The sequence below is a fragment of the Sycon ciliatum genome, chromosome 13, assembly GCF_964019385.1.
Source record: "Sycon ciliatum chromosome 13, ocSycCili1.1, whole genome shotgun sequence".
NCBI lineage: Eukaryota > Metazoa > Porifera > Calcarea > Leucosolenida > Sycettidae > Sycon > Sycon ciliatum.
Window position 1 is genome coordinate 7672333 of NC_088655.1, and position 14551 is coordinate 7686883.

General features: G+C 45.9%; 1 long non-coding RNA gene across 1 annotated transcript; it reads left to right on the forward strand.

The window, feature by feature from the left end:
- Positions 1-13306: 13306 nt before the first annotated feature.
- LOC135829875 (uncharacterized) lies at positions 13307-14195 on the forward strand. The gene is made up of 4 exons (XR_010555942.1): positions 13307-13424; positions 13510-13650; positions 13793-13856; positions 14164-14195. It is a non-coding gene; the product is annotated as an uncharacterized LOC135829875 (long non-coding RNA).
- Positions 14196-14551: the final 356 nt, after the last annotated feature.

Consider the following 14551-nt stretch of genomic DNA (forward strand, 5'->3'; position numbering starts at 1 on the left):
CTTTTTGACCTTTGACCTTTGGGCCAAATAAGGCACACTGTGTCGGTCGTGCTTGGTCTGGCCCCGGGACCCCCCCAGAGTTTGACCTTTGACCCCTGGCATGCCATAAATGTGCCATAAAGGTTCTTTTCCGTGGCGAACGTGCACTTGTGCACGTTCGGTGCATTCGCACCGGGGAGTAGTAAAATACGTACTATTCCCTGATTCGCACATCATAGATGTGCATTGCATGCAGCGAATGACATATTGCGCATGCGCGCATACGCACGCGGAGCATGTGACCTTCAGTGGCCCTGCGGAAAAGACGCAGTGCATCACAAGGTGTACTAGTACACGTGTCATTATACTACTCCCTGATTCGCACTTCGTAGATGTGCAGCAAACAAGTTCACGTTCCGTGCATTCGTTTTATTCGCACATCGTAGATGTGCACTGATTGACAAGTTGCCCATACAGAGCATGCCTAATCGGCTTTTCGATCGAGAATGTTCAAATTCGGCCATATTATGAGTCCCAAGATCAGAATACGGCTCAACGTAGTACTTGAAGTCACCGTTTCCATTACGTCATGTACATTTACACACACTCTGTTGAAGCACTGAAACATCGATTTTCGGCGAATTCAACAAGCGAAATTTGAAAATTCGGCGAAAAGATGGGTGATTTCTTCAAAACCACTTTCTTCGGCGAATTTTTCGGCCGGCCGATTTGGGAAATGCCTACTGTCCATGCAGGTGCATTAGATGCATATTTCTATTTTGATCGGGATACAGTTAGAATCAACCGGCTACGCCCGGAGTATCATGCATCAAAAAAGACCATAGGTCTGTGGGAAACACCCTAGTAAAATAAATAAAATAATAATAATAATAATAATAAAACAATTATTGAAGGGGTATCACAGTGAAGCAGTGTTGCTACGCACCACAAATCCCCTCTGCACTGTACCGAATTTATACTGGAGAATCCAGAGTGGCCAGCAAAGAGTCACAACCCGCGGGTATCCAGTCACACTAAGGCATGACCACCATTCCCCACATATTCACTGTAACAAAACACAATACTGTTTACTATAATACACTTTTATTTAAATTGACTTGGATGAGTCTGTAGAAGAGAACACAATGCACGCACACGCACGCATGCGCAGACACACACACGCACACACGCACACACACACATCTAGGTTATATTGCTATACACGTATCTAGGGTTTAGGAAGCACGAGAATATGTCGAAGCACCCACACATACCCCTTCATGCAGTGTACTTCAGTAGCCCAACACATTACGACTGCTCAGGACCATCACAAAATACATTACGACTGCTATAGCACAGGACCATCACAAAACACTACACACTGTTACTACACTACACACACAGTTACTACACTACGCCTGTTACAAGTACTTACAAATTATTTTGAAACAAATGGCACATCCTGAAGGCGGCAGCCCCAGACCTTCATACATCATCATCTGTGAAACCAAACATGAGCGCACACAAACACTATTAGTGTCACGAACACGAAAGCAGGGTAAGACAAGAGGATACGAAACAAGTAAGTATCGCTATAACGAGGGGGTAAGTATACATGTAAACAGAGCAGTGCTTACTTACAGGGTCCTAATACGCTCTACGGCGTCCTGGAATTCGGACTGCAACAGCAGTCCGACTTGCCGACCCTCCCAGTAACGGGTTAGATGGGCCGTACCCGTGAGGTGGGCGACCACGGCTGGGCCTCCCACCAGCCTTTCTCCACTGTAAAAACGAAAGAAACCGCAGAAAGCAGAGTGTCTTAGAGCTCTTTTGTTGGGGGAGAGAGCTAGGAGCACTGCACACTTACCATTTGTCACAATATATGATGAGAAAGAGGCGGCGCTTGACGCACCGCCTCAGGTGCTGGAATAGGGGTATTACCCCTGACATTCGAACGCTACAGTGACAAGTGAAAGCCATTTGGACTGTAATGATACTGAAGTGAAGGTGTGAACCGCAAAGCAAGACCTATACCTTCTTCCTGTCGAATTCGCTCCCCAGCTGCATACCGACATCATCCGCTAAAATCCAATCATACCAAGTAACGCAAAGGTCATCTGTTGACCTTTTGGACTTTTCAACTCTTATCCAAAACCACCAAGAGGAAAAAACCAGGATGAAGAAGACGTCAGTTGTAGAAGCGTTTGTGGAGGAGTTGTTACATTATTCTCAGTAAATAGATATGGCTGATACATTCGGTGTAGACTTGGACGACCGGTCGTGGTCTCTCACCACGGGTCCTTTACTAATAGAAAGGCGGACGCCAATAAGAACAGTTGTGGAGTTGGCAGATCAAAACGCGCAGCAAGAAATTTGGCACGTCGATGGTAGACTCCATCGGGAGGACGGACCAGCTCTTGTTGATAGTAGGGGAGTGTCCGCCTGGTGCTATGGAGGTCGCCTTCATCGCGTTAATGAACCGGCTTGGATAGGACGGGGTAGCATAGAGTACTACCTCAACGGCGCCCGTCATAGAGCCGGCGGTCCTGCAGTCAGTTATTATGACGCCACATGCGGTATTCTACGGTGGTATCACCACGGAAGACTCCACAGGTATGATGGCCCTGCAGTGGAAACATTTTCAGACCTTGGTGAAGACTCTGAGGGGTTCTACCGACACCGCGAAGAGTGGTATTGGAATGGCGTCAGACAAAGGATCGGCGACGGCCCTGCTCTGACGGAGAGATTTGATGGCGCCTATTTGCTGGAAGCCTGGTATGTCCAAGGGCGTCTACACAGAGTAGACGGACCAGCCAGGATCACTCGGAGTGATGATGGTATCACCATCCAGTGGTATTATCACGACCGGCTCCACAGGGAGAATGCGCCAGCCGTGATACGCAGGGAAGGTAACAACCGTGTACGGGAGTGGTACCGATACAACCTTCGGCATAGGGAAGATGGGCCTGCTTTCATCTCTCAGGAGGAGGAGGGTATCTATCAGTGGTACCTCAACGGGGTGTATTACGGTGACCACCATCAAGACCAGGCAATACACCCCATGGAGCTGCAGTACATCAATGTAGTGCCTACTAAGGTAGACTCGTCAGCAACAAGTCATGAGTCCATTTGTGTGATTTGTCAGGATACCCTGGACCGTCCTCTATCCAAGTTGGAGTGTGGTCATGAATTTCACTTCCACTGTATCAAGGAGTGGATCAGTTCTGCCCCCAGCCCAACTTGCCCAACCTGCCGCTACTCCATGACTGCTGAGGACTTGGTTGAGTTCTTGTAGTAATACATCACACAGTTGCATGTAGGCGACTACGAATGACCAGTCATGTGCTACAGACGGACACGGATATGCCACCCTAAGTAGCCATGAGCGGCTATTTGGACAAGGGCAACAAAGCACCCCGTGGGCGGCCAAGGTTGACACTAGCCACAAGTCTGGTCGCTCAGTTGAATAAGCTGGGTGTGCCCATGAAGACCATGGAAGACCTTTCCAGGTGTTGGCAACAAGCAGAGGACAAGACAGACTGGAAGAAACTGTGCAGCTCGACACTCGAGGACAAATCAGTATCGGCAGCTACTACACCTTGCTGATGATGCTCACAAGACAGAAGTGGGAAAAACACTGAATTTCTTTATTTAATGCTCAACTACACGAAATGTGTTATTATTATTATACATATTCAACTGTACTCAGTCTGGCTGACTGCCATTCTCTACCACACATTACCGGACACTGTTGTGGGTGTTGTCGTTATCGTCGTCGTTGTTGATGTTGTTGTTGTTGGTTGTTGTCGTCGTTATCGTCGTCGTTGCTGATTTTGTTGTTGGCTGTTGTTGTCGGTTGTTGTCGGTTGTTGTCGTCGTTTGTTGTTGGATGTTGCTGGTTATTGTTGGTTGTTGTTGGTTGTTGTTGGGTGTTGTTGTTGGTTGTTGTTGGCTGTTGTCGGTTGTTGTCAGGTGTTGTTGGTTGTTGTTGGTTGTTGTTGTTGTCGGTTGTTGTCGGTTGTTGGGTGTTGTTGTCGGTTGTTGGGTGTTCTTGTTGGTTGGTGTTGGTTGTTGTTGGTTGTTGTCGGTTGTTGTCCGTTGTTGTCGGCTGTTGCTGGTTGTTGTTGGTTGTTGTTGTTGGCTGTTGTTGGTTGTTGTTGGATGTTGTTGTCGTTTGTTGTCGGTTGCTAGTTGTTGGTTGTAGTTGGTTGTTGTCGGTTGTTGTTGGTTGTTGTTGGTTGTTTTCGGCTGTTGTCGGTTGTTGTTGTTTATTGTTGGCTGTTGTTGGTTGTTGTTGGCTGTTGTTTGGTATTGTTGTCGGTTGTTGCCGGTTGTTGTTTGCTGTTGTTGGTTGTTGTTGCCGGTTGTTGTCGGTTGTTGGGTGTTGTTGTCGGTTGTTGGGTGTTGTTGTTGGTTGGTGTTGGTTGTTGTTGGTTGTTGTTGGTTGTTGTCCGTTGTTGTCGGTTGTTGTTGGTTGTTGTTGGTTGTTGTTGGCTGTTGTTGGTTGTTGTTGGTTGTTGTTGTCGGCTGTTGTCGGTTGTTGGTTGTTGTTGTTGGTTGTTGTTGGCTGTAGTTGGTTGTTATCGGTTGTTGTTGGTTGTTGGATGTTGTTGTCGGTTGTTGTCGGTTGTTGTTGGTTGTTGTTGGTTGTTGTTGGTTGTTGTTGGTTGTTGTTGGCTGTTGTTGGCTGTTGTTGGTTGTTGTCGGTTGTTGTCGGTTGTTGGGTGTTGTTGTTGGTTGTTGTTGGTTGTTGTTGGTTGTTGTTGGTTGTTGTTGGCTGTTGTTGGCTGTTGTTGGTTGTTGTCGGTTGTTGTCGGTTGTTGGGTGTTGTTGTTGGTTGTTATTGGTGGTTGTCGGTTGTTGTCGTGGGGTTGGGTGTTGTTGTTGGTTGTTGTTGGTTGTTGTCGGTTGTTGTCGGTTATTGTGTTTTAATCATTATTTTGTTCATTATCCAGGAGGATGTTGCTATGATCCAATACTATTTTTTCGCATATATGAGACAAGTTTGTGTAGCGTTAGTGTGACGTGGGGTATGCTGATTGGATGTGAGGTGGTGAGAGTATGCTGATTGACCGATAACAATTAGTGGAAGGGATAAAGTAATGCACTGCTTGTGCAGCGTAACCAAACACATGGTCTGTGGGAAACACCTTAGTAAAATAAATAAAATAATAATAACATGAATTGCCACCGGCACTTGAGAGACTCGAGTCTCGCCGCCTTGTTCAAATCGGACTTGGTAGCTTCGTACTGGAACTTAATCTTCTTCTTTTTGAGGTATGACCGTACAAAAACGCGCTTGGATTTTTTCATTTATTTTATTTTATTTTTTTCATTGCAACATTTTTAGCAGATGTCCACTCGTGAAACAAAGGTGAATCTGGAACGAATAAATGGGCCATGTCAAAGGCATGACGAGTCTCGAAGTCTTCACATTCACGATGGAACCTTGTCATGATTGACGCATTCCTTGATGGTGCGCACATGAAATCACCCTGGCTCATCTTTTCCAACTCCATTCTTTTCACATCCTGCAACCCATACCCTACTAGTATCAGTGGGGACGCTAGAATCAGAAGAGGCAAGGCAGCACTCTTCCGTGGATGTATTACTCGACACAACACCACCCATACTTGTTTTCTAGAAGTTTTGACTATAATGATATATTGCAGCAGGAAGTAGTATACAGTCAAATAGGATAGGATAAGAATGAATGATCAACTGTCTGATAAAGAATGCAGTTCATTAAGGACTTATTGGAAGGTCTCTACCAGCTGATCGTCATGTTGGACGGCGACACTGCATAATGATATGAAGCTCTCAGTTAGCTGTTTCAGTTCCGTGGTAGAAAGTGTCATGTGTGCGTCCAAAGAACGATGAAAACATCTGGGGTCCACGTTGATGCAGACGATTGGAGCAACAGCAAGACGTACCTTCAACGCTTGCTCGTCAATGTCGAGGGAGACTGCCCCGGGGTAGATGAAAACATCTTGTTCCACATCCAGTTCGAACCAACTGGTCGGGACTAGCTTGCTTTCACCGTTGATGTACACCCGACATTGACCGTAGGACGAACATGATGGGTAGAAGTTGGTCTTGATCTTCTCCACACGTCCTCTTCGGAGAGTGTCACGGAGCGATGGACAAGTCTTGATCAAGTTCGTAATGATGAACTCAGTGGACTCATTCAGTTCGATGTAAACCTGTCCTTGAGCATCTTTGCGAGCTGTTGCCGTACTACCACAGGCTGGTAGAGCTCCTGAAGGGAAGTACATCTTATAACCAGGCTTGTAGAAGGATCTACCTGATGACTTGTAGGACAGTTGCATGTCCTCCTGAAACCCATCTACCACAATCTGTTTGTGGAGCTTGGTAGGAGCAGGTGACACATAGCGACGCTTAGCGGGTACTGCCTTCGAAGAGAGCACAACTTGAGGAGGGTCAGCAGGAAGAGCGGAATTCTTCCTCACCCGCCGCTCGTATAGGTTATCCATCTTCCAGGAAGCGAAGGGAGAACAACTCATCAGCACTGTATTCGATGAACGAATGACTCGACTACAGGACAACCACCCGTATTTATACAAGGCAGAGACGGAGGCGGGTTGAAGTGATAAAATATGTGTCAGCTAGGTCAACCAATCACCATCAAGCCCGCCAAAAACATTTGACCACTCAGCATTGAGCCCACCAAAAACATTTGACCAACCAGCATCAAACCCACCAAAAGCATTTTGTCCAATCAGCGGCATGCCCACCAAAATCATATCTCATCTTAAAGATTCCTTACATGATACCGCCACTTTAGTGAACTGATACAGTATGGAAATAAGATCAGAGTCAAACGTGTGCAAGTTCTGAATCACGTGATCAAGTGAATAGGTTTCCCAACAATAGGCATCAATCAATGATACCATAAGAGATGTATCAGATGGAGATAAAATCAGCAAATTCGTACGCAACGTGGACAGTTGAGAAGAAGACACCATCCTGGTCGACTCCATGAGACGCAGTACATATAGGAGTGGAAAATGCTGAGGAAGAGGTTTCATGATTCGACTGAACCTCAACCATGATACATTGCTACGAGGTAAGTAGGAACGCAGTTTACGTAGTACATCCACATTCGTATCGTATACTATGCAGGATAATGCTATAGCATAGTTTATACTCTTGTACAAACAGGATTTTTTCATCGCAAGTATCTGCTCCCGAAGAGTGTGTACGCAAAGCTGATCGGATAAGAGTTCAGTTTTCGAAAGAAAATGCAAAAGATGACGATCCACACCGCTTAACCGCTCATGTACCGCGTAAGGCTTCTTCATCAAACTACATCTCCTATGCACATCATCTTCAGGGAAGTAAATCACCGCCATGACAAGTCCACACGAAGAACACACGTATCTTCCTTCATGTAAAACATGATCAAGATGTTGACACTGTTTTTCCTCCCCGTATTGCTCTTCTTCTTCTTCTTCTTCTTCTTCATCCTTCTCATGAAGTCTCCTGTCACGACATAAGCAGGTAAGATCTTAAATTCAGAATCCATCTTCACTCCTCACCAACATCCTCATTATGACACTATATCCAGCATGATATCTACTTTATATAACCAATCCTATCCCGTGTCGGAGAGGGTATGAGGTCCTCTACCCCAATGGTTGTACCTGATAATTGCCCTGGATAGGATTGGTTATATAAAGTAGATATCATGCTGGATATAGTGTCATAATGAGGATGTTGGTGAAGAGTGAAGATGGATTCTGAATTTAAGATCTTACCTGCTTATGTACGTGACAGGAGACTTCATGAGAAGGATGAAGAAGAAGAAGAAGAAGAAGAAGAAGAAGAAGAAGAGCAATACGGGGAGGAAAAACAGTGTCAACATCTTGATCATGTTTTACATGAAGGAAGATACGTGTGTTCTTCGTGTGGACTTGTCATGGCGGTGATTTACTTCCCTGAAGATGATGTGCATAGGAGATGTAGTTTGATGAAGAAGCCTTACGCGGTACATGAGCGGTTAAGCGGTGTGGATCGTCATCTTTTGCATTTTCTTTCGAAAACTGAACTCTTATCCGATCAGCTTTGCGTACACACTCTTCGGGAGCAGATACTTGCGATGAAAAAATCCTGTTTGTACAAGAGTATAAACTATGCTACAGCATTATCCTGCATAGTATACGATACGAATGTGGATGTACTACGTAAACTGCGTTCCTACTTACCTCGTAGCAATGTATCATGGTTGAGGTTCAGTCGAATCATGAAACCTCTTCCTCAGCATTTTCCACTCCTATATGTACTGCGTCTCATGGAGTCGACCAGGATGGTGTCTTCTTCTCAACTGTCCACGTTGCGTACGAATTTGCTGATTTTATCTCCATCTGATACATCTCTTATGGTATCATTGATTGATGCCTATTGTTGGGAAACCTATTCACTTGATCACGTGATTCAGAACTTGCACACGTTTGACTCTGATCTTATTTCCATACTGTATCAGTTCACTAAAGTGGCGGTATCATGTAAGGAATCTTTAAGATGAGATATGATTTTGGTGGGCATGCCGCTGATTGGACAAAATGCTTTTGGTGGGTTTGATGCTGGTTGGTCAAATGTTTTTGGTGGGCTCAATGCTGAGTGGTCAAATGTTTTTGGCGGGCTTGATGGTGATTGGTTGACCTAGCTGACACATATTTTATCACTTCAACCCGCCTCCGTCTCTGCCTTGTATAAATACGGGTGGTTGTCCTGTAGTCGAGTCATTCGTTCATCGAATACAGTGCTGATGAGTTGTTCTCCCTTCGCTTCCTGGAAGATGGATAACCTATACGAGCGGCGGGTGAGGAAGAATTCCGCTCTTCCTGCTGACCCTCCTCAAGTTGTGCTCTCTTCGAAGGCAGTACCCGCTAAGCGTCGCTATGTGTCACCTGCTCCTACCAAGCTCCACAAACAGATTGTGGTAGATGGGTTTCAGGAGGACATGCAACTGTCCTACAAGTCATCAGGTAGATCCTTCTACAAGCCTGGTTATAAGATGTACTTCCCTTCAGGAGCTCTACCAGCCTGTGGTAGTACGGCAACAGCTCGCAAAGATGCTCAAGGACAGGTTTACATCGAACTGAATGAGTCCACTGAGTTCATCATTACGAACTTGATCAAGACTTGTCCATCGCTCCGTGACACTCTCCGAAGAGGACGTGTGGAGAAGATCAAGACCAACTTCTACCCATCATGTTCGTCCTACGGTCAATGTCGGGTGTACATCAACGGTGAAAGCAAGCTAGTCCCGACCAGTTGGTTCGAACTGGATGTGGAACAAGATGTTTTCATCTACCCCGGGGCAGTCTCCCTCGACATTGACGAGCAAGCGTTGAAGGTACGTCTTGCTGTTGCTCCAATCGTCTGCATCAACGTGGACCCCAGATGTTTTCATCGTTCTTTGGACGCACACATGACACTTTCTACCACGGAACTGAAACAGCTAACTGAGAGCTTCATATCATTATGCAGTGTCGCCGTCCAACATGACGATCAGCTGGTAGAGACCTTCCAATAAGTCCTTAATGAACTGCATTCTTTATCAGACAGTTGATCATTCATTCTTATCCTATCCTATTTGACTGTATACTACTTCCTGCTGCAATATATCATTATAGTCAAAACTTCTAGAAAACAAGTATGGGTGGTGTTGTGTCGAGTAATACATCCACGGAAGAGTGCTGCCTTGCCTCTTCTGATTCTAGCGTCCCCACTGATACTAGTAGGGTATGGGTTGCAGGATGTGAAAAGAATGGAGTTGGAAAAGATGAGCCAGGGTGATTTCATGTGCGCACCATCAAGGAATGCGTCAATCATGACAAGGTTCCATCGTGAATGTGAAGACTTCGAGACTCGTCATGCCTTTGACATGGCCCATTTATTCGTTCCAGATTCACCTTTGTTTCACGAGTGGACATCTGCTAAAAATGTTGCAATGAAAAAAATAAAATAAAATAAATGAAAAAATCCAAGCGCGTTTTTGTACGGTCATACCTCAAAAAGAAGAAGATTAAGTTCCAGTACGAAGCTACCAAGTCCGATTTGAACAAGGCGGCGAGACTCGAGTCTCTCAAGTGCCGGTGGCAATTCATGTTATTATTATTTTATTTATTTTACTAAGGTGTTTCCCACAGACCATGTGTTTGGTTACGCTGCACAAGCAGTGCATTACTTTATCCCTTCCACTAATTGTTATCGGTCAATCAGCATACTCTCACCACCTCACATCCAATCAGCATACCCCACGTCACACTAACGCTACACAAACTTGTCTCATATATGCGAAAAAATAGTATTGGATCATAGCAACATCCTCCTGGATAATGAACAAAATAATGATTAAAACACAATAACCGACAACAACCGACAACAACCAACAACAACCAACAACAACACCCAACCCCACGACAACAACCGACAACCACCAATAACAACCAACAACAACACCCAACAACCGACAACAACCGACAACAACCAACAACAGCCAACAACAGCCAACAACAACCAACAACAACCAACAACAACCAACAACAACCAACAACAACACCCAACAACCGACAACAACCGACAACAACCAACAACAGCCAACAACAGCCAACAACAACCAACAACAACCAACAACAACCAACAACAACCAACAACAACCGACAACAACCGACAACAACATCCAACAACCAACAACAACCGATAACAACCAACTACAGCCAACAACAACCAACAACAACAACCAACAACCGACAACAGCCGACAACAACAACCAACAACAACCAACAACAGCCAACAACAACCAACAACAACCAACAACAACCGACAACAACGGACAACAACCAACAACAACCAACAACAACCAACACCAACCAACAACAACACCCAACAACCGACAACAACACCCAACAACCGACAACAACCGGCAACAACAACCAACAACAGCAAACAACAACCGGCAACAACCGACAACAATACCAAACAACAGCCAACAACAACCAACAACAGCCAACAATAAACAACAACAACCGACAACAGCCGAAAACAACCAACAACAACCAACAACAACCGACAACAACCAACTACAACCAACAACTAGCAACCGACAACAAACGACAACAACATCCAACAACAACCAACAACAGCCAACAACAACAACCAACAACAACCAGCAACAGCCGACAACAACGGACAACAACCGACAACAACCAACAACAACCAACACCAACCAACAAGAACACCCAACAACCGACAACAACACCCAACAACCGACAACAACCGACAACAACAACAACCAACAACAACCAACAACACCTGACAACAACCGACAACAGCCAACAACAACCAACAACAACACCCAACAACAACCAACAACAACCAACAATAACCAGCAACATCCAACAACAAACGACGACAACAACCGACAACAACCGACAACAACAGCCAACAACAAAATCAGCAACGACGACGATAACGACGACAACAACCAACAACAACAACATCAACAACGACGACGATAACGACAACACCCACAACAGTGTCCGGTAATGTGTGGTAGAGAATGGCAGTCAGCCAGACTGAGTACAGTTGAATATGTATAATAATAATAACACATTTCGTGTAGTTGAGCATTAAATAAAGAAATTCAGTGTTTTTCCCACTTCTGTCTTGTGAGCATCATCAGCAAGGTGTAGTAGCTGCCGATACTGATTTGTCCTCGAGTGTCGAGCTGCACAGTTTCTTCCAGTCTGTCTTGTCCTCTGCTTGTTGCCAACACCTGGAAAGGTCTTCCATGGTCTTCATGGGCACACCCAGCTTATTCAACTGAGCGACCAGACTTGTGGCTAGTGTCAACCTTGGCCGCCCACGGGGTGCTTTGTTGCCCTTGTCCAAATAGCCGCTCATGGCTACTTAGGGTGGCATGTCCGTGTCCGTCTGTAGCACATGACTGGTCATTCGTAGTCGCCTACATGCAACTGTGTGATGTATTACTACAAGAACTCAACCAAGTCCTCAGCAGTCATGGAGTAGCGGCAGGTTGGGCAAGTTGGGCTGGGGGCAGAACTGATCCACTCCTTGATACAGTGGAAGTGAAATTCATGACCACACTCCAACTTGGATAGAGGACGGTCCAGGGTATCCTGACAAATCACACAAATGGACTCATGACTTATTGCTGACGAGTCTACCTTAGTAGGCACTACATTGATGTACTGCAGCTCCATGGGGTGTATTGCCTGGTCTTGATGGTGGTCACCGTAATACACCCCGTTGAGGTACCACTGATAGATACCCTCCTCCTCCTGAGAGATGAAAGCAGGCCCATCTTCCCTATGCCGAAGGTTGTATCGGTACCACTCCCGTACACGGTTGTTACCTTCCCTGCGTATCACGGCTGGCGCATTCTCCCTGTGGAGCCGGTCGTGATAATACCACTGGATGGTGATACCATCATCACTCCGAGTGATCCTGGCTGGTCCGTCTACTCTGTGTAGACGCCCTTGGACATACCAGGCTTCCAGCAAATAGGCGCCATCAAATCTCTCCGTCAGAGCAGGGCCGTCGCCGATCCTTTGTCTGACGCCATTCCAATACCACTCTTCGCGGTGTCGGTAGAACCCCTCAGAGTCTTCACCAAGGTCTGAAAATGTTTCCACTGCAGGGCCATCATACCTGTGGAGTCTTCCGTGGTGATACCACCGTAGAATACCGCATGTGGCGTCATAATAACTGACTGCAGGACCGCCGGCTCTATGACGGGCGCCGTTGAGGTAGTACTCTATGCTACCCCGTCCTATCCAAGCCGGTTCATTAACGCGATGAAGGCGACCTCCATAGCACCAGGCGGACACTCCCCTACTATCAACAAGAGCTGGTCCGTCCTCCCGATGGAGTCTACCATCGACGTGCCAAATTTCTTGCTGCGCGTTTTGATCTGCCAACTCCACAACTGTTCTTATTGGCGTCCGCCTTTCTATTAGTAAAGGACCCGTGGTGAGAGACCACGACCGGTCGTCCAAGTCTACACCGAATGTATCAGCCATATCTATTTACTGAGAATAATGTAACAACTCCTCCACAAACGCTTCTACAACTGACGTCTTCTTCATCCTGGTTTTTTCCTCTTGGTGGTTTTGGATAAGAGTTGAAAAGTCCAAAAGGTCAACAGATGACCTTTGCGTTACTTGGTATGATTGGATTTTAGCGGATGATGTCGGTATGCAGCTGGGGAGCGAATTCGACAGGAAGAAGGTATAGGTCTTGCTTTGCGGTTCACACCTTCACTTCAGTATCATTACAGTCCAAATGGCTTTCACTTGTCACTGTAGCGTTCGAATGTCAGGGGTAATACCCCTATTCCAGCACCTGAGGCGGTGCGTCAAGCGCCGCCTCTTTCTCATCATATATTGTGACAAATGGTAAGTGTGCAGTGCTCCTAGCTCTCTCCCCCAACAAAAGAGCTCTAAGACACTCTGCTTTCTGCGGTTTCTTTCGTTTTTACAGTGGAGAAAGGCTGGTGGGAGGCCCAGCCGTGGTCGCCCACCTCACGGGTACGGCCCATCTAACCCGTTACTGGGAGGGTCGGCAAGTCGGACTGCTGTTGCAGTCCGAATTCCAGGACGCCGTAGAGCGTATTAGGACCCTGTAAGTAAGCACTGCTCTGTTTACATGTATACTTACCCCCTCGTTATAGCGATACTTACTTGTTTCGTATCCTCTTGTCTTACCCTGCTTTCGTGTTCGTGACACTAATAGTGTTTGTGTGCGCTCATGTTTGGTTTCACAGATGATGATGTATGAAGGTCTGGGGCTGCCGCCTTCAGGATGTGCCATTTGTTTCAAAATTATTTGTAAGTACTTGTAACAGGCGTAGTGTAGTAACTGTGTGTGTAGTGTAGTAACAGTGTGTAGTGTTTTGTGATGGTCCTGTGCTATAGCAGTCGTAATGTATTTTGTGATGGTCCTGAGCAGTCGTAATGTGTTGGGCTACTGAAGTACACTGCATGAAGGGGTATGTGTGGGTGCTTCGACATATTCTCGTGCTTCCTAAACCCTAGATACGTGTATAGCAATATAACCTAGATGTGTGTGTGTGCGTGTGTGCGTGTGTGTGTCTGCGCATGCGTGCGTGTGCGTGCATTGTGTTCTCTTCTACAGACTCATCCAAGTCAATTTAAATAAAAGTGTATTATAGTAAACAGTATTGTGTTTTGTTACAGTGAATATGTGGGGAATGGTGGTCATGCCTTAGTGTGACTGGATACCCGCGGGTTGTGACTCTTTGCTGGCCACTCTGGATTCTCCAGTATAAATTCGGTACAGTGCAGAGGGGATTTGTGGTGCGTAGCAACACTGCTTCACTGTGATACCCCTTCAATAATTGTTTTATTATTATTATTATTATTATTTTATTTATTTTACTAGGGTGTTTCCCACAGACCTATGGTCTTTTTTGATGCATGATACTCCGGGCGTAGCCGGTTGATTCTAACTGTATCCCGATCAAAATAGAAATATGCATCTAATGCACCTGCATGGACAGTAG